At 33.1% G+C, this 26345-nt stretch overlaps 1 protein-coding gene across 1 annotated transcript in view; it reads left to right on the top strand.

Moving 5' to 3' along the window:
- The window catches only part of LOC134266054 (ficolin-2-like), an 84952-nt gene that overhangs the window by 22319 nt on the left and 36288 nt on the right, over positions 1-26345 (top strand). The gene's annotated exons all lie outside the window — the stretch shown is intronic.

Below are 26345 nucleotides of genomic sequence, written 5' to 3'. Positions count from 1 at the left end.
AATAAAAATTATAGCAAATATGTTTAAAAGACGCACTTAAAATGCATCATTTTCAATGAATGTCAATGCTCGTTTTACACTTTTTTATAGGAAAACAAATAATCCCCGTTACTAAAAATAGAAACAACTTACGACAAAATGTAAATCATATTTTAGGTTATTTGGACCGAATCTTTATTTGTATGGGTCACTTTTAAATTTACTTCGATAATGCATCTGGACAATTTTTTTCAATTTGCATGGTTTTCTCTGAGACAGGCACTTAAAACTAAGGAAAATCATAAATATTCATTTGTCAAGAAAATATTTGAAATTTCTATTTGAAAACACTAAAAAATTGATGTTGATTCTGTCAAAATCTTTCAGAGAAAAAGCTCAAAATATCTTTAATTTAAATATTCCTCAAAATCTTGTATGTTTATATGCTATTTTTTCTTTACAATTATTTAGAATTATATCTAAGGTTAGCAAAAAAACATACTTTATTATGGTTGACCAGAAAAATTTTACAAAACAGCCTTTTGAACACCTATACCCCCATTTTTGGAATATCTATTTTTTTCAATCGTTCTTCGTAAAACTTATAAAAAAGTAAATTTAAAAAGATGATATAGGCTAAAAATTAAAGATAAATAGATCTCAAGTAAGTTTATTTAAAAAAAAAATGCTTTAGGTCCATAATGGCAATTAAGAATTCTCTGTCTGTGTATGTACTAAATTACATATAGATCTTATGGACAGAGTGCAAAGTGGTTATTCCTATAAATAATGTAAATTAAATGCTTTGTGTGCACAGTGACACTAACATAAACAAATATATACTTGTTACATTATTTTCAATCATCAAAAAAGATTTTATTTCAATAGACAAGGATAATCAAAATTTTATATTGGTGTGTAAAATTAAAACCGGATCCGTAAAAGTATGGACCTGCCTTAAGTGGTTTATCACTTTAAAAATAATTATTAGATGTTAACACACACCTGTGAAGCGAAGAGATCATGACGGTATAGGAGACGTTAATTACACCTGCTGTTGTGCCGATGTACACGTACATGCTTTCTGAATATCTTCATAATTTTCTTTTTAAATGTGATATCATAATGAAACTTTAAAAGCATGATTATATAATGTTACTTTTTGCTACGAAATGAAAACAAATTAATTTAGCAAAGAGAAACTAAACTGTGTCCCTGTCTACGACTTTTTGCAATAACCATTATTTTATTTAGAAAACATCTATTTAAAGCTGCATGGACACAGTTTCAACGGATGTTTTAAAACCCAATTTTAATGTTTACAATTCCTACCTATGGCATCATCTCATGATTAGCAACATCATTTGTTGATTAACAAACGAGATACAGAACTCTTTAAAATGTAAACAAGGCCCGTGCCTTGTTTTTGTTTAGATATAGAAAATAGCATATTAATAACCAAAAAAGATTCAGCACATCAATAGAAACTGTCAAATTGAACTTAAAATTAACCTTTTTATTGAAATTATCTACTTTGAACGAACATATATTAGTATTATTTACTTATGTAAACAAAAACATGGCACGGACTCAGTTTACATAACAAAGGTTTGGAGCTCTATATCTGTCTTGTATCTAGACAACTGACGTTCATATTTCTGATTGATTGATTGATTGATTGGATGATGTGTAACGACCCTCTCCAGAATTTTTCTCTCATATGGAGACGCCACCACTTGCCGGTGGAGGGCTACAAATTTTGTCCTATGCTCGGCACTTAGGGCCTTTGAGCAGTGAGGGATCTTTTTCGTGCCAACACCTACTGCGACACGGGACCTCGGTTTATACGGTCTCATCCGAAGGACCGGCCTCCACGTCCCACAGTGGGATTCGAACCCGCGACGTCAGGATTGACTCCTTACTTCGCGACTCTAGAGCAGACGCTCTAACCACTGCGCCACGCGGGCGACATTCATATTTTTGATGATCATTAGAATGACCCTAGTTGAATATTTGTAAGAATGAAAAAATATATTTTTAGATTTAAACTGAAACTGTGTCCATGCCCCTTTAAAGAAAGAAATTTAAGAAAATTATTAAAGTGGAAAAGTAGACTAATTTCATGCATAATATTTATTCATCCAAAAATAAAAGTCACCTTGACGGTTTTTAGGAATATATTGTGCAGTCTTTACAACATTATCAGGTGGGCATTCAAGCGATTCTGTTAAGAATAACTTAAGCATTTTCTTTCTTTTACGGGTATTTAAACTTTATGATATATTCTGGAAACAGTTTTCTTAAGAAGAAAGTCAAAATCATGGTGATTATGTGGTCTATTTTTTTCCTGTCGGGATTGTTTTTTACAAGATCACAATATATTCATTTGAAAGAAAAGAACGACTGCATGACTGAGGATATGTATGGGAAGATAATGGAAAAATTTCAAACACTTGATGCACTTTTGACTCAGCAGATAAAACTTCAACCTCAGGTTGATCAATTACTTGAGGAAAACAAGGAAATCAGAGATTTGCTCGCATTTCGAAATTTAACAAGTATGTATAGAAGGGGCTATCAAAAAGTTCGAAGACTAGCGCCATAAAATTAAAACTGCTCTAGGTACATCAATGGCTTTGCACATATCTAATAGGCATCAACTTTTCTATCTTTAGAATAAACCACATATCACATTTTTTAAAATAAATAAGTGATGTTTTTGTAAGCAATGGTATGTCCAGGGGGGCCAAAAAAGGCAAACTCAAAGATGACGTTTTCTTCTACCTAAGTGTAACTGAAAAAAACTATTTTGATATGAACTTTTGACATCCAAAAACCCCGTTAAATCAGGTATGTGTTGGGAAACTATTGTTCCATAAAATACGGAAATTTTATCTCATTCTGGAGGTTCTATGAAATTCTATCATAAATTTTACATGGAGTATCCAAACAAATATGGTCTTGAAATTGACTTCAAAAAGGGGGGGGGGACTTTTATAACATTCTATAAAGTATTTTGCACGTAAAAAAGGGTATATGCATGGGAAATATTTTAACTGGCTACGGTGAAATAATTTGAATCGAGAGTATTTGTGTTTTAATGCCAGAATAGTTTCAGAGAGAAAAGAAATGCACAGTTAATTCCATTTTTAGTCAAGTTGTGAGAATCATTTACGTCAAAAAATGGCCTTGATCATGTGTTGCAGATTTTGAACTCTAGAAACATTATGCTGGCACAATCAAGCTAGGATCTCTCCAATGTATAAATCCATTTGCACTATTATATGCATTGAAAGCCGCTGTTCATGACATTGTAAAGTCATATAAACAAGACAGGTTGAAGTACTCAGCTACAGAGAATCTCATCAAAATAAGTGTACGAGGTAGAAGAAGCGGACATTGAAAAATAATGACGTTGTAGGAAGTCATTGACCGAAACAGCGACAGCGCCGGGTGATCATATAAGGCGTTTTTATTTTATGATAATTTGCTTCTTTTTTTTTTTTGGCAAATTAATGAACGTACCTAACAAAAATTTTCAACATTTTTTTTTTTTTTGCATGTTTCATGTTTCTTATAAATTTTGGAATCTCAGAGAGCATAGAACTAATTTTATAGCCTCAGTCCAGGAACTTTTTGATCACCCCTCGTAGAAAAAAAATTGTTTTAATAAAATGTTAAAAGAACCACTGTATATGACACCTTTTGATTCATTTAAAGATTCTTAAACAATGTGATATTATGCTTATTTCATATTGATATCAAGGGCCCGTTTTACAAAAGAAATTACAACTTAGATAAAAAAATAACATGAATTCAAAAAATTAAAAACTGATGTCTCAGTGTAAAATTGTTTCAGGAAAAAAAAAATTCTTTTTAAGGGGGGGGGGGGGGGGGTCACTGGGGTTTCCAATGCACACTGTTTTTCGCATCTTAGTAAAATGAATCGAATTTACCTGTTTTAAAGCAATGTTTTCACTTAATTAAAAAAAATAACAAAGTTTAGAAAGATCAAATTAAAAAAATAATTGAAATTTTAACTAACTGATCTTCAAAACGATTTTTCCACTGATAGGTAGATTGACGTCGTAATAGTGTGTTTTCGACGTTATGCTTTCGAACATGTCTACTCTGAATTTTCTGGATTATAGTAATATTTTTCATTTATACACAACGAGATTGCCACTTTTCCTAAGGATTAAGAATAAAATTAATTTGTAAAAGTTCAAGGATGTGTCAATCAAACCCGCCAAAAAAATTGAACTTTTAATATCTTTTATATGAAATAAGATTTTTAATTAATATTTGTGTGAAATGCTATTAGAATATACAAGTCGTAATATTATAGAGAAATAATAACTCCAAATCTGTGTCCAAGTACCTTTAAATACGTAATGTTTTGTAGCACTCAATAGAATCAAGAAAAAAATCATTAATGTTATAAATTTTGACATGCTCCCTCTGGAAACAAGATGTGTTTCTTAAGTATAATGTGCAATATGATAGCACACATGATATATTATAGTTTGAGCAAAATGTCTATTGTAGTATTTGTAAAGTTTGCTTTAAGGTGCGAAAAATTGGCACTTTCCTATATAATCGTATTATAAATGAACCTGCATTTTTGAGAAGGTCCCTTAAGAATACCTGGTTGGAAGTTTTCCTCACACTTACATGTAGCATACACTGAAGTAAATGTAAGCTATATATGGTATAAACATAGTTTCTTTTTTGGTAGTTTCCACACAATAAAACCCCAGTGAACAAGTTTAACCGCGTAGTTTTTAATTTTGCTTTTAAAATGTCACAACAATGGGGTTTAAAGTGACAGGATTTTTTGACAGCATCATAATCTGTATTTTTGATATGTGATTGACAATACACTATAGACTTCCCTACTCAACTTGCGCATTCAAAATAGAAGGCTACCACCATTTTAAATAACTACGCCTAAGCATTTCTTAAGCCTAAGCAGTTTTCAGAAAACTTAAGGATGGCAATTACATAAAGAGCTAAATGTATATATATGTATAAATACATACTTGTGATGCAATAAGACTATTTTTAAAAACCACAAGATGTTAAGAAATGCTTATTTTGACTTATTTTTTGTCTTTTTATGTAAAGTCATCAATATGTTTGAATATGAAAAATGTATATTAAATGTTTATGAAAAAAAAAAAATTTCAATTTCAAAAACAAATTTAATTTCATATGTATTTCATCTATTCTAATACATATTTCCATCAAACCATTAAATACCACTTATTATTATTGTGCAAATGATAATTAATATAGACACAGCTATTTAAAATAAAGTATGTTAGGATGCTAACAAAAATTGAATTTTAAAAAGCAATTGAAAAAGATTTATTAGTGAAATTCCTTGTTCCTTAGACTTTCAGATCGACTAATTATCTGTTGGGTCAAATCATTTCAACTATTACATTAAAAATGTACAAAACTATCCTGAGAGGCCCCAAAAAGACATGATTAATAATTTTTTATCCTAAGTACAATCATTCTATCTGTATTCAATATACTGTTGATAGCATGCAGTCATATACATATATTTACATTTCCAATGTCTTTGTCCGAGATAAAATTACCAAATGTAAATGTACTTTATCTCCCCATCAATGTTTTGGCGGGGTTCCAAAAAAAAACACGTGCAGAGCGGGACAAACAGCTAGACAGAAGCAGTGCTTGGAGCACGTGGATTGGCGGAATCAAAGCATGTAAATATAAGGAAAAACTGTCATATTTTTTAATTTCATGAAGATGATCAATGGATTGGCTTGCGTGATAATTTAATGCATAAACGCCTTTCGGCGTTTATGCAAATTATCACGCAAGCCAATCCATTGATCACTTCATGAAATCGAAAAATAAGACAATTATTCCTTAAGTAAACCATTGAAATTATTAGTTTTTCATTGATGTTTTGTGTTTATTGATAAATAAATTTTGCACAAAATTCCTTTCGTTTGACCTGATGTTAATACATTATACATATGCATTATAAAACTTACAATGTAATAATACTGTGCTTGCATTTTTTGTTCATGAGCGATATGTGTTCCTGGATTTCGTGGGGACTTAGCCCTTGCTCACGAAATAACGTTCGCAAAATATCGAAACATACAAAGTCATGAACTTATCAACACAATATTTTCCTTAAATATGCTAAATACCAACGAAACCCATTCCCCGCTTAGGGAAAAAGAAGAGCATGTGCAATTTGGGGTGGAGGATTGGGTGGGATCCTCCTGAATTTGTAGAATTCTTTAATGTCTACATACATATTGAAGCAAATAAAAAAAAACTACCAATATGGATATAACGATTGGATTGCTTATTCTTTATTATGTTTATAGAAGATTCTTTTTTATAGAATATTTACAGTCCCTGAAACGTTCTACTTTCCGACCTAAACGAAGAATGAACGCATAGCGAACGGTGAGTGAATAATGTGTGAATGCTGAACACAACTTGGTGAACGATGTGTGAACGGTGAACGGTGAGTGAACGTAGAACACGAACGGAGCGCAAACTCTAGCGCAAAGAGAACGGTGAACAAAATGTAAACGCGAGATGAACGATTTATTCGGAATATCTCCGATCTTTTCCTTGCATTGAAACTATTCTATTGTGTTTTAATGTCAGGTGCAATAAAACAAAAATAGCTCAATAAATAATAAAAACAAATTTTCTGCACACACGAATGATGTTTTTAATCAATATTTAGATTACACCATTTTTAAGTGCTGTAAAACACGTATAATATTTATTGTTACCGAACGCGAGAAGTATAAAAGATAAAATTAATCTATTTATAAAAATATATATATGCTTATTCTTTAAACTTATAAAATAATGTAGACTTTAGAAGAGAAAACTACGACTTATAGAATGAATTAATTACCACGATTGAAACAACCATACATATATTTCCGTGCAAAGGCGATTTCGTGTAGAATAACATTCTTTTTACAAAGGTTAATGCACATGCATATTTTGAAATAATATTTTTTAATGACTGTTTTGATGTTTGTTTTAAGACTGATTTTAAAGTGTTACAATACACATTAAATATTAATCAAAATATATTGAACATACAGTACCGACCGGACACAACGTAACAGAAAGTGAACCCGGAGCGGACCCCTAGGGCTAACCCCGAGCGAACCCGGAGTGCACCCAAAGCGAACCCGTAGCGGACCCCGAGCGGACCCAGAGAGCAAACCCCAAATTCAGTAGCGGTCCCAGATAGCGAACACGCGTTCGATATTTCTTTACAAAGCTGTAAATCAATATTAGCGATTAACCAATCAGCGCGTCAACCAATCAAATTAGCATATTGATCTGTCGATTGGGATAAAAGATCGAACGTGTTGATTTGATTCAATATAAATCCAAGCATTGTACATACAAGCAAAACGTGTAAAGTTACAGTGTAAATCTATAATGATAATTAATAATTTATATATTCTTTATTTCAATTCTCCTGGTTGTAATTTATATTTATATACTTTTTTCTTTTTTTATTAAAGCAATTAATAAATTATGTTTTAGTTTCCATGTAGAATGATGCATGAATATTTACGTATTTATTTTCTTTAGTTCTTTATACATGAAGCAGTATTTAAAGCCCGTGGGTATATAAATTGTGTAAATACATCAGTCAACGCGTAGAAAGGAAATCAATAATAGGTATTAAAATTTTTACTGACAAAAGGAGGAGAGAAGAAAAATAGTTGGTCTGACAATTATTGTAAAATTTCATCATCTCAAGATACTAACAATACAACAATATATACGTGCTCATTATTCAATAATTTTATTTCCATTTTCTCGGGGGTATTCTTAAGTGAACTCAGTAAACTACTAGTATTTATTCAAAATGTTTACAATTAAATGTCTGAAAAAAAATATTTATTATTGTCATTCTGTTATGATGTTACAGAACATTAATAGGGACAGATGATACAAACAAAAAATTGGATGCCTGAATTTGAATAGATTTTTGGTCTTTTTTGTTGCAAATTGTGTAAATAATAGATATCTAAAATTTTAATAAAGAAATTGTAGTACTACGTAGATCTTTTATGATGTTCAAAATTCTACCTTTCTGAAACCATCCTTGTAATCTATACAAATATTTTATTTTTTTTTTCGAATGCCATTATTGTGAAACTTTGAATGAAAAATTAAAAACTACGTGGTGAAACTTGACATTGATAAAAAAAATTATTTCTCTATTTTCATTTTTTTGACAAACTTTATTTGTATCATCTGTCCTTTAAGCATCTTGAATCTACTGAGCATCGCCCATGCAGTACTAGGGATATAAATGTACAATATTTTACCAGTTATCTTGGTGACTTTGTTTTTGCAGCTTGTTAAAATGACTGGATTCAGCTAGCTAACAGTTGCTATCTGCTTTCAAGTGAAAATGTAACATTTATTGACGCCATGGTAAGTGAAAAATATAACAGTGAAGTTTAAACACTATTAAACATGTATATTTAGCTTATGTATCACCATGACATATGTGGAAATAACGATCAGTATTGAGCTTCAAAAATCAATTCAAAGTTAGATCAATGCAAACACAAACAAACACAAAAAATTGAGGTGGGATCAGATGCCATAAAGGAGTGAACAGCCCCTGGTGATTTATTTCATTGTATTTGGCAAATTTTGATATTAACATCAAGGTAATTTGATATATGTTAAATAATATTTTATTGTATTCGATCATGAGTTTTAAAACACGTATGCTTTAAGATCGCTTAAATCCACTGACAAACTTAAATTATACAAAACGAAAACAACAAGTGCAACCTGTGATTCTTATTTTAAAGAAATGGTGTTCCATTGTAAAACCATGGGCAAACATTGTAGAGATTCGGACTCCCGAAGAAGAAAAATGGGTTGATTTCTACTTACAGATTCGAGGTATTTTTCCTTTAGAAGATCACCGGTACCATAGTTTCACCACCAATATCCAGAAGCATATAATTACGTAAAAATCTTATTGCAATTGTTACAGGTGTTCAACAGATTTGGATCGGATTGACGGATGTAGTGAAGGAAAACGAATTTGTCTTTGTGTCTGATGGCCAGAAACCCAACTATACACACTGGGGGAAAAGTGAACCTAATAATGCAGGAGGTTCTGAAGATTGTGCTGAAAAGAACACGGGTTCTTATTGGAATAACCTCAATTGTGACAAAAAACGAAGCTTTCTATGTAAGACTGCATGGCTGAAATAAAAAGGCATATCCACTCAACCTGATCTGCATATACTTATATTCAGTCGGTGCTGAAAAGAACACGGATTCCAATTAGAATGACCTCAGATGTAACAAAAAACGAAGAGCTATCTCTGTAAGACTGGCTGAAAAAGGCATATCCACTCAACCTCATCTGAATATACTTCTTTTCAGTTTGAAAAACAGAAACTTATCCGTCATACGTCTTTGGAAACACATAGTGTATTATACTACAAGCTGAATAACAATAAAAAACTGTAAATGCTCCAAACACAACTTATCCATGGCACATGATCCCACCTCGGATGTTTTGGAGGTCCGTGTTTGCTCTCCTTCTATTTTGTATCGTTTACTCCAGACTTTTGAGCTTAAATACTGTTCATTATCTCCATATATCTGTCATTGAGGAGAAACATGTCTAATAATCATTTCATTGCTATTGAATTATTATTATACGATTTGTGCCCGTAAGCAATTTGAATACAGATAGGGTGTGCGTCGATTTACCCAAATGGACCCAAATGGAACCCAAATGGACCCAAATGGAAACAACTGGAAACTCAAATGGACCCAAATGGAAATCAAATGGACCCAAATGGAATATAAAATCTATTATATTATCGTATTTTCAAGTTGTTACTTATTCAAAATAGTGAAAATAATGAACTTAACAAAAAGAGAATATTTGAATATAATTTTTTTCTTTATTTATATTTATTTATTATAAAAAATACGATATTTTTTTCTATTTTTAATATCTTTGCACATAATTGAATACAAAACTGGAGTATATAGTTTACATTGCCGTACGAACGAAGAAGGGGGGCATCCCCCTCCCACCCCAACCTCCCTCACCCCAATAATTTTGCCGATATATAGAAAAATATAAAAAAAATAATTCAATTTCACGTCTCAAAATACAATGTAAGAAATATTAATTAATTTAAATCTCCATTTGTAAATGTAAGTTGTTTTTTTTTATTTCTTTCATTTTAAATAACTAATAAAATACGATAGTATGTATTTTATATTCCATTTGATTTCCAGTTGGGTCCATTTGAGTCCATTTGGGTTCCATCTGGGTCCATTTGGGTTCCATTTGGGTCCATTTGGGTAAATCTACGCGCCACAGATACATACATGTATGTAGGTACCAACTGGTACATGGGTACCAATTGTGCCCTGTTTTTACCAGACCTATTTGAAGCAGAATTTGTATAAAATCGTGAAAAGACGAACTGTGGCCATCAACTCGACATTTGGATTTATCGACGGCGTATTGTCAATAATGTTGATTTCCTTTCTTATGTCTATAAGGTGAGCTTAAGATAAAAAAAAATACAAAAGAGTCTGACACATCTGTTTCATATATTGATATCGTATTTGATAAAAGACGATAATTGTAATCTAACAACCAAGCTCTATGATAAAAATGTTGACTTTAACTTTATAATCGTGAACTTCCCCTACTTATAAAACAATATACCTTCATCACCTGCATACGGAGTTTATTTACCTCTCTCAGTTGATTCGATGCGTAAGAGCATGCTTTAAGCATAAAAAATTCTTAAATCCATGTAAATTATTGACAAACAAGTTTGATGAAATAAGAATATTAGCAGTCTCGTTTGAAGTCATCATTTCATAAGTTCTACGGTCGATACAATGACCTTGTCAGCAAATAGAATTTATCATTGAGTGATTTGCTGACTAACTGACATCTTTCATACTAATTGTTTGGCCATTATTCATACACTGAATTGACGACAGATTTTCTATTGTTTCCCGATCATGACAACGAGCACACGGCAGGGAATGCTTGCTCCTCCATGGCACCTGTTCACGCAACTGATGTTTTGGAGGTCAGTGTTTTTTCTGCTATTATTTTCTATTGATTTGTGGGCGTTTGATATTGAAAATGTTCGTTATCGCCATATGTTTCATTTCAAAAATAATATTACATGTACGTATTTATTTTCTATTTAATTTTGAGAGATATTTGATGCTTTTCAGGTCATTATAACTAATAACATTAAAATTATTCTACATAATTATATATAAAAAGCAATTCAAAAACAATTCCCTCCACACCCCTCCCACAGTATAATCTTTGAAAACTTTCTATACTCAGAACTGCGCAGATAAAAACAATTTTCAAAAAAAATAGCATGGACTTTTTATCTTGAAAACTGTTTCTTATCTCAATATGTTAAATAGACGTGAATTTCCTTTTTTGTAATTATTCAAGTTATTCTGCTCTGTATAGCGTACCGATATTCACGATGTCAAGCGGGACGTCGCGATATACATGTATCATGACGTCGTTGTTAAAAATATTGCATCTTGCGATATGAAAGCCATAATTTATCGAGAAAAAAAAACAAACTCTTAAACATATAATTTCTTTACATAGATTTATTTCAAATCAATTCTTTTTAAATAAACAAAATTGAAACAATTCTGTCTGCGCCATTTAAAAGTTATCGATATCTCTAGAACAAAACCTTGCCAAAAAATGAGCCAAAACTGATGTCTTTCCTATATAGTTAAATTACAATACGTCTAAAAAAATGTTACCTCAAAAATGGCATCTTTTGAATTATTTTTTTTACAAAAATGAAACAAACTATAACAGTTTCAGAGAATGTAAACCAAAGGTGGAGAAATCGTTTAACAAATTTTCAATTTATGTTTTCGGACACACTTAAAGGTTTTGCAAACTTGAAACCTACGTTAATTCACCCTAAGAGTCTTTTTCCTTTATATTTAGTACGTATTATATGTGAGCGTACTGTAATCTTCCATTTTTCAAACTTTGATAATGAAAAACAACTTTTATTCGCAACAACTTTATTTCGCGATCTTCAAGAGGAAACTAGTTCGCAACCATTAACTTTCGCAAGCATGCCTTTTTTGGATCATTTGCTAATAGACAGAGAGACTTTAAGGACCGGTTGGCGGCGAGAAATATTCGCGATGACAACGCCCTTGTGAACTTCGCGGATAATTCTAACACGCGAATAAAAGTTGGTTTGCAATATTTATTCCTGTATAATCCTGAACGTAACGTGAGGAGTTTAACTCTAGGATAATAACTAGCTGTTAATTATCTAGAAGGGTTTGTGAAATCTGTCACATCCATGTCCTTAAAGTTGCTCAAGGATTCCTTTTGTGGAGTGTGATCGATCATATATTAAAAGTTTAACATATACAAGACACGTTAGTGTATCTTTTAAAATATCTTTTATTATTAGGAAAACTATTGCGTGATTATGATCACTTTTAAAAAATCTCTAAAAGATTTCAAGGCCATTATTAACCACCCCTGATGGGCGTGTCCGTCTATCTAGCTATACATTCAACTGTTTCCCTTTGGGGTACCCATCTCATACCTGCAACTCCCCTTATACCAATGAATGGAATTAAATAAGACTTTCATAGAATCTTTGGTATACAGTACCATAGTTTGCCTCCTATCTTACGTTTTGATCAGACACAAAGTTTGGGTGTCTCATAGCAAAGCATTGACACTGCCATTCCCTCTATAATATTGAAGGGCATTCATCCTTCATAAATCTTCTAACTCTTTCAGATTCTTTATAACATAATGTCATTGTTCACCTCCTTTTTCTTTTCTTTTTTTATCATCTAGTAACATTTATTTCAAGTCTCCCATAACAACATTGTCTTTGTCGTATTAATCTTATAGGAGGCAGGGAGTATCATTTTGTGAGTTCAATGCAAACAGTACCTCTATTTTAAACTTGAATCTACACTTTGTATACCTGATGGTACAGAATTTTCCCTTGATGCGGATACGGTATATTCATATGTAAATCTTTGATCTTTTGTAGCCTTCCATTCTACGTACCTAATATATTGGTGCATTTGTTTGATTGAATGAACACTTTGTCGGGAAGCATTAAAAACTGCTTCATTTTGCTAGTAATGACGATCAAATTGACGATCTAGTTCAGGAGAAGAAATCGAAATGTCAAATAATTACAGACTTACAGACATACATGCCAACGAAATGTGATTATGAAATCTCACAACATCAAACTTATGAGAATTTTCTTTAGAAGTAAGAAGTTTCTAAGATCAATGCATATTTATGTTGTTCAAGTTTTCTTCAAAATGCGTAACCTACATTAAAATGAATATAATTTAAGTTCCATGACAACAAATTTCATATTTTATTCAAAATAAAGGTTTAGTTTTCCATTTTCATCATTTTTATTTTCTAGAGCTCAATCAAGATGTTATAGAACCCATTAATTCATAAATTGGTCATTTCATTTCGAAAAAAAATCGGACTAGAGTTATGTTTACTGTGAGCAATGGGCTCACTAAATGATACCTCTGCCTCCCATATGGTTATAATGGCAAAGGCTATGTTTTGCACGAAAGTCACACGTTTCTCACACGGTTCTTACACGAAAGTTGCACGTTTCTCACACGCTTCTCACACGCTCGCTACACGGTTTGCAAAAAACGCTTTGGAGCTTATACGAAACGCTACACGGTTTACAAGAAACGCTACACGATTTGCACGAAACGCTGCACGGTTTACTCGAAACGCTACACGGTTTGCACGAAACGTAAAAAGGGCACGAAAGTCACACGGTTTTTTTGGGGTAGTAGCACGTCTCAGGGTCTGTATTTGAGTAAGTGTTGGGTTCTGTCTTTGTGAACTGAAAGATAAATGCTGCTAAATACCATTTTTTTGGCTCTAAATATAAGTTTGCCTGTGTTATTGATTTGAAACGTATTTTTGGGCCTTTCTCAAAGTTGAACTTTTAAAAGCTCGGCCAAATCTATGTACTGACCTTTTTTTTAGTATGAATAGTCGCATTGACATTAAACCCCAACTTAAATGATGTGGTCTCTACGGCATTGGGGATCATAAGATCACTATTATCGAAATCATTGTTGCTATTAATTTCAAATTCCACACAAGTACTTGTACCTGCCGTATCTTTAACAGGCTGCTCTGTGATCCTGTTTGCTTCAGTTGGGATGAATGATGCTGGTGATGACGTCACTACATCTATCGGAGCATATGTGTGTGTGTTGACTGTGCAAGTGGATTTGGGCGGTGCCGATGATGTGGCTGTACCTGGCGCTGGCCTGGCATATGGACTATTTGACTTTTGATATTTCGATATTTTTGTGGTGGCATGTTTTATGGCCTACAATAATCCCTATACGTGAAAGGTTTTATCTATATATTAATTTTTTTTATTTTTTTATTATTATCAAATTAACGTTATCGATTAAGCAATTAAGGTATTAATATTTTGCTCAGTTCCAGATTATTTCGTATATATTCTCCAGTTCTATACTAAAATATTGAACAAATGCGATTCAGCATGTGCTACTTTCCTCGGGCTTTGTGAATAGAAATTACTGAACTTCGGCATTACATTTTCAGTCATCCACAAAGAATCATCGCAAATCCTAAGAAGTAACACCCTGCCGTTTTGCAGGAATAAAAATTTAGAACGATACCGCCTACTTATGGCTAAAAAATTTACTATTGCTTGTTGTTTTGCAACGTCTCAGCCTCGCCTCATCATAATGGAAAAGAACGATAACTCCTCTAAAATACTAAGAGTTGCAAATTTGCAATAAAAAATTATTAAAAATGCGTCTGAGATAACGGCGCATATCCGGCAGACTGCGCTGGGATATGCAGAAATACTATTTATTATTAAGTCGAAGCTGATTGACGTTTTTCATACTAATTCTTAGGCCATTTTAGACACTCTTAATTGTCCAGGGATATTACTGCTATTTCCCGGTCATGACAATGAGCGTATGGCTGCTGTGACTGGTCAGCAGCAGATGTTACCACCTACATGGCACATAATCCTACCTCTGATATTTTGGATGTGCTTGTTTGCTTTACTCCTGTTTTGACATAAATTGTATTGTTTATTACAATTTTAGCTTGAATACCGTTCCTTATCTCAATATATATTTCATTTCATAGGTTTGCATCAACTTGAATAATAATTTTAAAACAGATGACAATCGGATTAATCCATCAAACTGAAATAAAAAAAAATATTGGTTATTTAATGAAAATGAAACATAGAAAAAGGAACTTAAGATTGCGTACACTCACCATTAAAGTGCACTCGTGTCCATACTTCAGAATATTTCCTTAATAGATAAACTATACCATATGACAGCTTTCCCATTATATGAATTTCATCTCTGTAGATTAAGAGCCGGGTTTACGTAAAAATCTATGTTCTTTCCTACAAATGAAAAAAAAAAACAACATGAAATATTCTTATACATTTATATATCAGTATATTATATCAGTATGATAGTGGAGTACATGCCGAATTGAAAGCATTGACGTATAAAAATTTATATCCGTCTTATTTATTTATTATTTTATTTGTTATCCCCTCGCAACGAAATCAGAGTAACGCGCGTTCGCGTGAGGGTGTGTGTGGGTGTGTGGGGGTGTGTGAGTGTGTGTCAGTGAATGAGCCACTTATTTCTTTTTGCGATACAGAAGTTGCGTATTTTGCTTCAGCATCAATGCTGTGTTACACAGCACTTTGAAAAAATATGCACTTTGAAAATTTTTTTCAAACTACGTTGAATTTGGGACCAAATCAACGAACTTTGAAAAAATAAATTTCTTTTCAAAGTGCGTTGATATCGACCATTATACCGCACTTTGAAAAAAGAATTTGTATGGCTTGTTCAATATTCTTGAAAATCTTAGGTATGATACATTGTAAATAAATTGAACCTTTTGGATATTTTTTTCAGTAATCAGGTGACTTCAGCATGTAAAAGTGAGCGATTTGGATTTTTCTATACTTTGAAAACTCTTTCTCTCTTATATGTTAACTGTACTTCATCTTCCCAGTTTACATGCATTTAATGTAAACTAAAATATATTGAAAAGTTGTCAACGTCACACCAGATATCCAAATATATATATTTGGGTGTAGCATAGGCATCAGTATCGGAGGGGGGGGGGGGGGAGAGAGGTAGTCACACAAATTTAATGGGTGAAAAACCTAGGTCCCATAGCCCTGGGGCGTGGTCCACGCTGGGTAATAACATTTGTTGAAGAGGGACAAAAATTGTAGCATGAGGACCATGGTTGTTGAAAGGGCGGGCTAAGTAACATTGTTGCATGCTGTGAGGTTTGTTACACTTCATACATAGGTGTGAATATGTACAACCCTGTTTAGTGCAATAGCCTTGAAAGTTGTAGTTGTAACACTAGAGCTGTGATGCAGGTGAGGGCGTGCTGGCCTGTGCTTGCGAGATATTGGACCCCCCCCCCCATCCCCCCGGACATGTACATTAGCCACAATTCAGTGTCGATGTACTCCCAAGAAGTTGAGGTATTAAGGCTAAGATTGAGTCTAAATTGCTCATCATATTTTATAAAGTTGTCCCCTCTGTGTGCCCCCATCCCGACGTCGTGCATATATTTGAGTAAGTGTTGGGTTCTGTCTTTGTTAACTGAAAGATAAATGCTGCTAAATACCATTTTTGGCTTTACATATAAGTTCGCCCGTGTTATTGATTTGAAACGTATTTTTGGGCCTTTCTGGAGGTTGAGCTTTTTAAAGCTCGGCCAAGTCTACGTACTGACCCCTAACTATTTTAGTACGAGTAGTCGCATTGACATTAAACCCCAACTTAAATGTTGTGTTGTTTACGGCATTGGGGATCATAAGATCACTATTATTATTGTTGCTATTAATTTCAAATTCCACACAAGTACCTGTACCTGCCGTATCATTATCAGGCTTTTCTGTGATCCTGTTTGCTTCCGTTGAAGGGAATGATGCTGGTGATGACGTCACTACATCTATCGGAGCAGGGGTGACTGCAAGAAGATTGGGGCGGTGCCGATGATGTGGCTGTACCTGGCGCTGGCCTGGCATATGGACTATTTGACTTTTGATATTTCCGTGGTGGCATGTTTTATGGCCTACAATAATCTCTTCACCGAAGGGTTTTATCTATTTTATCATTTATCATATTATTTGTCATATTTTTTTTAATTATTTCTTTATTATTATCAAATTAACGTTATCGATTAAGCAACTAAGGTATATTTTCCTCAGTTTCAGATTATTTCGTATATATTCTCCAGTTCTAAACTAAAATATTGAACAAATGCGATTCAGCATGTGCTACTTTCCTCGGGCTTTGTGAATTGAAATTACTGAACTTCGGCATTACATTTTCAGTCATCCACAAAGAATTATCGAAAATCCCGAGAAAGTAACACCCTGCCGCTTTCCATGAATAAAAATTTAGAACGATACCGCCTAGTTATTGCTAAAAAATCGATTTACTTTTTTCATGTTGTTTTGCAATGTCTCAGCCTCGCCTCATCATAACGGAAAAGGACGACAACTCCTCTAAAACACTAAAAGTTGCAGATTTGCAATAAATGATTAATTTATAAATGTGTCTAAGATAACAGCGTATATCCGGCAGACTGCGCTGGGATATGCAGAAATACTATATATTATTAAATCGAAGCTGACTGACGTTTTTCATACTAATTCTTAGGCCATTTTAGACACTCTTGTCCAGGGATATTACTGCTATTTCCCGGTCATGACAATGAGCGTATGGCTGCTGTGACTGGTCAGCAGCAGATGTTACCACCTACATGGCACCTAATCCCACCTCTGATATTTTGGATGTGCTTGTTTGCTTTGCTCCTGTTTTGACATAAATTGTATTGTTTATTACATTTTTAGCTTGAATACCGTTCCTTATCTCAATATATATTTCATTTCATAGGTTTACATCAACTTTAATGATAATTTTAAAACAGATGGCAATCGGATTAATACATCAAACTGAAATTTGAAAATATCTGTTATTTAATGAAAATGAAACATAGAAAAAGGAACTTAAGATTCTTACCATTAAAGTGCACTCGTGTCCATACTTCAGAATATTTCCTTAATAGATAAACTATACCATATGACAGTTTTCCCATTATATGAATTTCATCTCTGTAGATTAAGAACCGGGTTTACGTAATAATCTATGTTTTTTCCTATAAATGAAAAAAAAACCCATGAAATATTTTTATCCATTTATATATCAGTATGTTATATAAGTATGATAGCTGAGTACATGCCGAATAGAAAGCATTGACGTATAAAAAATTATATCCGTCTTATCTATTTATTAAACGAAATCAGAGTAAAGCGCGTTCGCGTGTGTGTGTGTGTGTGAGGGTGTGTGCGTGTGAGTAAGTGAATGAGCCAGTAATTTTTTTGCGATACAGAAGTTGCGTATTTTGCTTCAGCATTAATTCTGTGTTACAACGCACTTTGAAAAATTACGCCCTTTGAATTTTTTTCAAAGTGCGTTGAAATTGAGACCAAATCAATGCACTGTTACAACGCACTTTGAAAAATTACGCACTTTGAAAAAAAATTTCAAAGTGCGTTAAAATTTGGGACCAAGCTAACGCACTTTGAAAAAAATATTTTTTTTTCAAAGTGCGTTAATATCGACCATATTAACGCACTTTGAAAAAAATGTAAAGATTGATCAATATTCCTTCAAATAATCGGTATGATAAATAACAGATCCTGGTTTGATAACTTTTTAATGATAAAGTCACTGTAGGACCTGAGATATTGACGTTTTAAATATTGAAGGTTGTGATTAAATAAATTAAGGGAAAATTAAAGGGGTCTTGAAAAAAAGAGTGACGATTGCTTAAGTTCATTAATTCGTTTCCTTTTTTTTTATTCTAGTCTTTGTGCTAGATACCATTTTTGTAAAGGTGTATAGGGGGCACTAACAGAGGACAGCTTCAAGCAACTTAGCATTTATCATAATAAAAAGTGTGTGTGTACGTTTTACTGTACTTAAAAAATTTCTAGTTTTCATCTGTTTTAATTAACTCATTTATTATTGAAAGTTTTCAACGTCACATCAGTTAGGTAAATATATAATTATTTGAATGCTTTGAGTAAAGCATAGACATCGAGACTGGGCGAAGGGCCAGGGGAGGGGATGGGGGGTTAAGCCCCCCACTTATTTTGGAAAGATATATACATCGTATGAGCATTGAAAATGCAGCGTACCCATTTTTAGGTTTATTGCTCCCCTCCCCCGTTTGTTACCGACACCTATGTATTGGAAAGATAAAGATTTGGACTTAGGGATCTTATACCCGTCTTCTCCTATTTTCGACGGGAGTAAAATCAATTTATTTTTGAGGTTAGGGTTAGGCTTAGTTTTTTTGAAAGATAAGTAACAAATAAAATCTTTCCATGATTAAAATATGATTTTTTTTTTCAAAGTGCGTTAAGTGTGTCCATGGTAAAATATATTGATGTAGACTCTTAACGCACTTTGAAAAATTTTTTCAAAGTGCGTTGAGTTGGTCCAAAATTTAACGCACTTTGAAAAATTTTTTCAAAGTGCGTTGATTTTGTCCCAATTTTAACGCACTTTGAAAAAATTTTTCAAAGTGCGTAATTTTTTCAAAGTGCGTTGCCACAATGCACGCAAAGTGCGTTGATATCGACCATTTTACCGCACTTTGAAAAAAGAATTTGTATGGCTTGTTCAATATTCTTGAAAATCTTAGGTATGATACATTGTAAATAAATTGAGCCTTTTGGATAACTTTTCAGTGATAAGGTCACTTCAGAATGTGAAAGTGAGCGATTTGGATTTTTCTATACTTTGAAAATTCTTTCTCTCTTATATGTTTACTGTACGTAATTTTTCCAGTTTACATGCATTTAATGTAAACTGAAATATATTGAAAGTTGTCAACGTCACACCAGTTCTCCAAATACATATATTTGGGTGTAGCATAGACATCAGTACCGGAAAGGGGGGGGGGGGTAGTCACACAAATGTTTGTTAAGATATACATAATATCGGAATTAAAAATTGGGGCTTACCTTGGGGCGGGGGTGTGTTCAACTTTCAATTTGCTTCCTAAGTAAGAAAGAGTTAGTCTGAGAGACCTTCTATATACTCATCTTTTCCTTGTTCTCGACTGCTCAGTCGGTAGAGCGCTCGCTTCGTGCTCGGGATGTTGTGAGTTCGAATCTCGGCCGTGACTGACCTAAGTCGATAAAAAATGGGTAGCAACTAGTCCTTCGCCATGCGCTTGGCACTTTGAAGTGAAAGTTGCGGGTCCTTCGGATGAGACCTTAAAAGCTGAGGCCCCATGACAGCGGCAGGCGTTGTCACGATAAAGATACCTCACTGCTCAATGGCCCTGAGTGCCGAGTAAAAGTCAAAATTTGAAGCCCTTCACCGGCATACGTTGACGTCTCCATATGAGTGAAAAATTCTCGAGAGGGATGTTAAACAATATACAATTAATCAATCCTTGTTCTCGATGAGGGTTAATCAATACATGTAAATTTAAATGTTTTTCGAAAGATATAATTATAACAAATAGATTGTCTGAATTACTAATCCCTAAGACAAGATATTCTGTTAAATACATTTTTTTAAAGTGCGTTAAATATCCACATGGTTAAAATGTTGATGTACTCTCGTAACGCACTTTGAAAATTTTTTCAAAGTGCGTAGAGTGTGTCCCAAATGTAACGCAATTTGAAAATTTTTTTTCAACGTGCGTTGAATTTGTCCCAATTTTAACGCACTTTGAAACTTTTTTCAAAGTGCGTAATTTTCTCAAAGAGCGTTGCCACAATGCTGCCTTAATTTATAGATAAGAACAATTGTGAGATGTTGCTTTGCTAAGTCCTTGTTATATTTCAATGTATAATGATAAAGACATTGTCACACAATATCTACCAATGTAAGTTTCATCAGATTTCCAGGAAATAGTAGCTGACTTGTGTCACGTTCGAATCGTATGAAATTGATAAGGACATTAACTATAGTATATAAAGAAGAAGAAAAATTGAAGAAACTCTGACTTCTGACACTGCTTGGTAAGTGGAAAGATTTCATTACATAAGCATTACTTTTGGAAAACCTCAAGTCCTTTACCAGTTTTATTCATTATAAAACGTTGTGGTCGTCTCATTTATTTAAAGTATTTAAAAGGATATCATCAGTTTTTGTTTTCTTCTGGTTTCTGGAAATGGATATGAATTTCACCTACAGGACCGAAGATAATGAGTAAGACGACTGTTTGGATCTGACTTGTAACTTCTTTGACATGAAACAAAATAAGTTTTTTATCAAAACCTTGGTTTGAACATATTTTATTGAGAACGCCAAAAGGATATGAAACGCTTTCTATAAAAGTTAAGTTCCTTTCAATATATTTTACAATATGCCATGCAAATAAAAAAATATAATTGATAGAATTAGCAAGATGTGTTTGTGAATCGCTGATGTCCTATATGGTTAATTATGGCTAGGATTTCTCAAATGCGAGTAAGCCTCTAAGGTCAATGTCAAAATTGTTCGCTGTTTAAAGGAATGTTTTGTTACAAGAAATACATTTGTGCAATATGAATGCCCTGGTGCCTAGTCTTCAAATAATATGAAACCATTCACGGTAGCTCAGTCGGTAGAGCGCGCGCTCCGTGATCGTGAGTTCGTATCTTTGCCGCGACTGACCTTGTCGATAAAATGGGTAGCAACTGTTCCTTCGCCATGCGCTCGGCACTTTGAAGTAAAAGTTGGGTGTCCTTCAGATAAGACCCGAAAAATCGAGTCCCCAGTTCAGCGGCAGGCGCTGGAACGAAAAGATCCCTCACTGCTCAATGGCCCTTAGTGCCGAGTAAAGGTCAAAATGTGAAGCCCTCCAACGGCATACGGTGACGTCTCCATATGAGTGAACAATTCTCAAGAGGGACGTTAAACAATATACAATCAATCAATCAAATAATAAGCCAAGGTTACAATTTTTCAAAGAAGGTCAAACTTCTAAGTGATGGTCCAAAGGTTAAAATTGTCTGTATCCAAAGGAAAGTCTAGAAATATTCTTGTGTAATATGAAAGCCCTAGTCCATTTATGAAAACGTTTTTCGTTCAATTTTTTCTTTGATACTTCGATCAAAGGAAAAATATTACTTTCATTTCTTATCATTTAATCATAATTGTAATAAAATAAAACTTTCTTTCACTTTACTATGGAATTTGCGCATCAAAAACAAGTTTTCAAATATTGTCGTGTCATTACCAACCTTCTCAAACATTAATTTGCAATTCTTTTACACCAAAAAGAATTTCCTGTTGTGTTATTATATTTTGCTTTATCCCAATGGGTATGTTTTCCCCGGTAAGTTTGTAAATGTAAAGGGAAGCTTCTAAAATATCCTATCAGTTCTAGATCATAGAAATTTTGGATTTTATTTTCGCTCCTTTTCATCTGAATTTTAAAAGGAACATATAAATACGTATCACAACCTGTCAATGTTGTAAAATCTGAAAGAGTCTGTTGCTGACTGTTTAAAATTCATTCCTCATTCATTCAGTGTCGTTTTTCTCGATCATTCGTTTATAAAGAATTAACACATTAACGGCATTTCCAAGCTTTGGAAGCATAAAACATTTTTTTAAAGTTCTACTGTTACATGTAATACCAGTTATCTCAAAGACGTTCATTTAACATAAGAAAGGTGAGTTCTTTCATTCTTTCCCATTACTGTATCGTTGTAATGCAGATGACGATAATCAAAAAAAGAAACGAAAGTAGGTAATAAGTCAGGAATGTAACGGACAGGTTTCGAAATTCAGGAAAGTATCTATTAAAGTAAAACTATTTAATTATTCAAAAAGTAATATGGAAGCAGGGAATATAAATGTAAAGACAGCCAAAGTAGTTCCGGCTGCTTAGTGCAAGCAAATTCTAGATTTTATTGATGGATGTATCAAAACAATTTTTTATCCAATCGGTTTCAAGTATTTTATAGAAATTGAATTATATAAATAACTGGAAAACAATTAGACAAGATTTCTATATGTATATCATACGTTTTTGATTTTCAAATGAGACCTTTGTTCCACACTTTATCAGAAGCTTTTGAAAGATTGCAAAAACATATATAATTTATCATTAAGTATTCTTTGAAAAATAACCGAGATACGTTTGTAATATTTCATATACAGATGAATGACCAAATAAGAATTGTTCTTGGTATCGATGAAATAGATAATTGATATGAATTAATTGTACACATTTTTAAATAGCATTTTCTCCATAATCATGATAATTCTATTAACAAAGGATAATAATGAGGTCGGTAATTAGAAATCATGGAAAGGTCGTCTTTCTTTAAAAGAAAATAACATGACCTAATTTCCAAAAAAAGATGGAAAATAATAAATAAATGTGGTTTAGCAAAAGTAAAAGAGTAGATTTTAACATATTATGACTAATACAATCAGCTGGACCAACAGCTTCGTTTACAAGAACTATTGAAATAATTTCTATTACACTGTACTACAATCGAATCATCTCGTGTCTAACCGTCAGAGGTAGGAAAAAGAACCTCGATTGTATTAAAGTTGAACACGACTCTGAAATAGGCATTCACCATTTTAGATATCATCATATAATTACAACTGTATCTATGAAGACTATGGTACATCAACACTAAAGTGTAATCTTTGCATTCGATGCACTCGACTGCTCTTTGTCACGGAAATAGCGAAACGTGTTCGTTCTGATTACCTTGCATTCCCGAAACATCAGAGTTAGGATCAGATGCCATGGAGGACTGAGCATCCCCTGCCGACCGGTCATACCCGCCGTGTGCTCCTTGTCATGGACTTAATGATAAATTGTATGTGCTTACAAGGTCATTGTATCGACCATAGAACTTACAAAATGATAACTCGAAACGAGACTGTTGATATTCTTGTTTCATCATCTTGCTTTTCAATAATTTACCTCGTTTTAGAAATTGTTCATACATAGAGCATGCTCTTGCGTATCGAATCAACTGAGATATATATACTCCGTATACAGGTGATGAAGGTATATTGCTGCATAAGTAAGGGAAGTTGACGATAGAAAAGTTAAAGTCATCACGTTTATCATATACTGTAGCTTGGTTGTTAGATTACCATTAGTGTCTTTTACAGACGTTTCGGCCTCTACGTGTATCTAACTGTGTTTGTTTTCCTACTGCACTGCCCTGTCCAACTATATTTGTAAAATTCTTTCCTGCATTAGACGAAGTATCAGTTATTCTTATCGCTATAGAGCGTTGTATACCATACGTCCGTTTACATCGGTGTTGACTGATTACAATGAACATTGTCTAAATCAAGCCTTATATATAAGGGTCTTCAGATATAGCGAGTATCAGAATGAAATGGCTGACTTATTGCTTTATTGTGTTCAGCTTTAACACAACTGAGTGTTTAAAATTTATACATATTCCTGTTTCTTTAAATATAGGATAGAGAGATTTTGAAGTTTCTTATGTAGTATATTTCAGGTAATATCTTTACATTCAATAAAGTTAAACATCATATTTTCAAAGTTTGTGAAAGGGGAGGAGGCGGGATGTCATGACGTCTATGTAGTACAGTCGAGGTTGTATTTCCACTGGACGGAAAGACCTGAGAAGTTAGAATTGATGATACTATTATGTATCAATTAAAACCGTTCAAGGTATTTCAGTCGGTGAAGCTCAATAGCTCTGAGTTCCAAATAAAGGTCAACGGTATATGGTGACCTCTCTATATTAGTAAAAACATTCTCGAGTCGGACGTCACACAACATACAATCAATCAATCATCATATATGATGTTGCACAGGTTATCAATACACATATAATACATTTGTAGTATTAATTTATAAGAATTATTAGTAGAGAAAATCGAATTTTATACTTGTTCTCTGATATTTTAGGAGATGTTGCTTTAAGGCTAATAATTATCCCAAAATAAAATTATATTTGATTTTACAATAATGCAAGCATTTGAAAAATGACCAGGGCATCAAGGTTTGGTTGAGCTCGTCGAAACGGGAATTTTCCTGCCTTTCCTCATTTCTTATTTAATCACAATTTAAAATATTTCTTGCTAAATTAAATTTACAATATACTGCTAATAATGCATATATACGTCCCGTTATATACTATAGTACACATATGTGTGTCGTAGTAACAAAAACGATTAGACATCAAATCACTCTATCAATTTTTCCTATTTCTTGCTTATGATTATTTCAAGAAACATTTTATTACTTTTTTTTACTTGCACATTTCATTATTACTTTTTCTTTTACAGAAGAATCTGTTATATAGCAAAAATCTTTACTAAACATTCCATATTTTCTGATAACTCGGCATTTCTTCTTATAAATTTAAGGCATATTATGATATTTTTATGAATTTACGTACAGTTGGAATCTGCAAGTATCTTGGAAATTTATCCATTAATTTTGTTGAACATCAACACAGGATGTTGATCAAAAAGTAATGTCACATCTTTAACAAAATTGCTATATATCGACGTATACAAACAAATTTATATATGATGGAAGCTTTCTTGATTTTAAATCAGAACTGAAAAATTCAAAGGAATACGATGTATACTTTCCAAAATATCAGATTTTAAACAATGTGCGTTTTTGGAAGCATCTTAATATAGCGTCCTATGGCGGATACCCGCCGTCATATTTTTAAGCGTTTCTCCCTTCATTTCATTAAAAAATATTTGTTATTCGCACACACTTTCACCAATTTCACTTTCTTTAAGAATTCTTGATACTATTATGCACATTCTCTTTTCATAATTAAGCCCTGTGTCATTTTTTTTTTAACAATAGCATAAGGCAAACTTAAAAATTCACATGTCACTCTGTCTTTCTTTTTTGACGTCAGACATCATTAAACGTTTCCGTCCGATCTCCTATCTTTCGGTCTTCTTGTCCTCTGCTGATCATTCAATGACCCTTTATACTCCTAAAATTCCTGAAACCATCTATAAAGAAATCTCTTATTTACATTCTTTATTCTTTGAGTCTGATAAATCAACGTAAGTGTCGTTAGTGATGATTCCCATATTTTGAAGCAAACTGCGTAACAACTTGTGGAGCAGGTTTTTCTCATTTGGAGAGTCCCTTTGTTCGATGCGGCAGAGTAAATCAACAATGT

This window comes from Saccostrea cucullata, unplaced genomic scaffold, assembly GCF_032062105.1.
Source record: "Saccostrea cucullata isolate Sc308-1 unplaced genomic scaffold, CSIRO_AGI_Scuc_v1 ctg878, whole genome shotgun sequence".
Taxonomy (NCBI): Eukaryota; Metazoa; Mollusca; class Bivalvia; order Ostreida; family Ostreidae; genus Saccostrea; species Saccostrea cuccullata.
The sequence above is the reverse complement of the archived record's forward strand: the minus strand, read 5'-3'. Positions and strand labels throughout refer to the sequence as shown.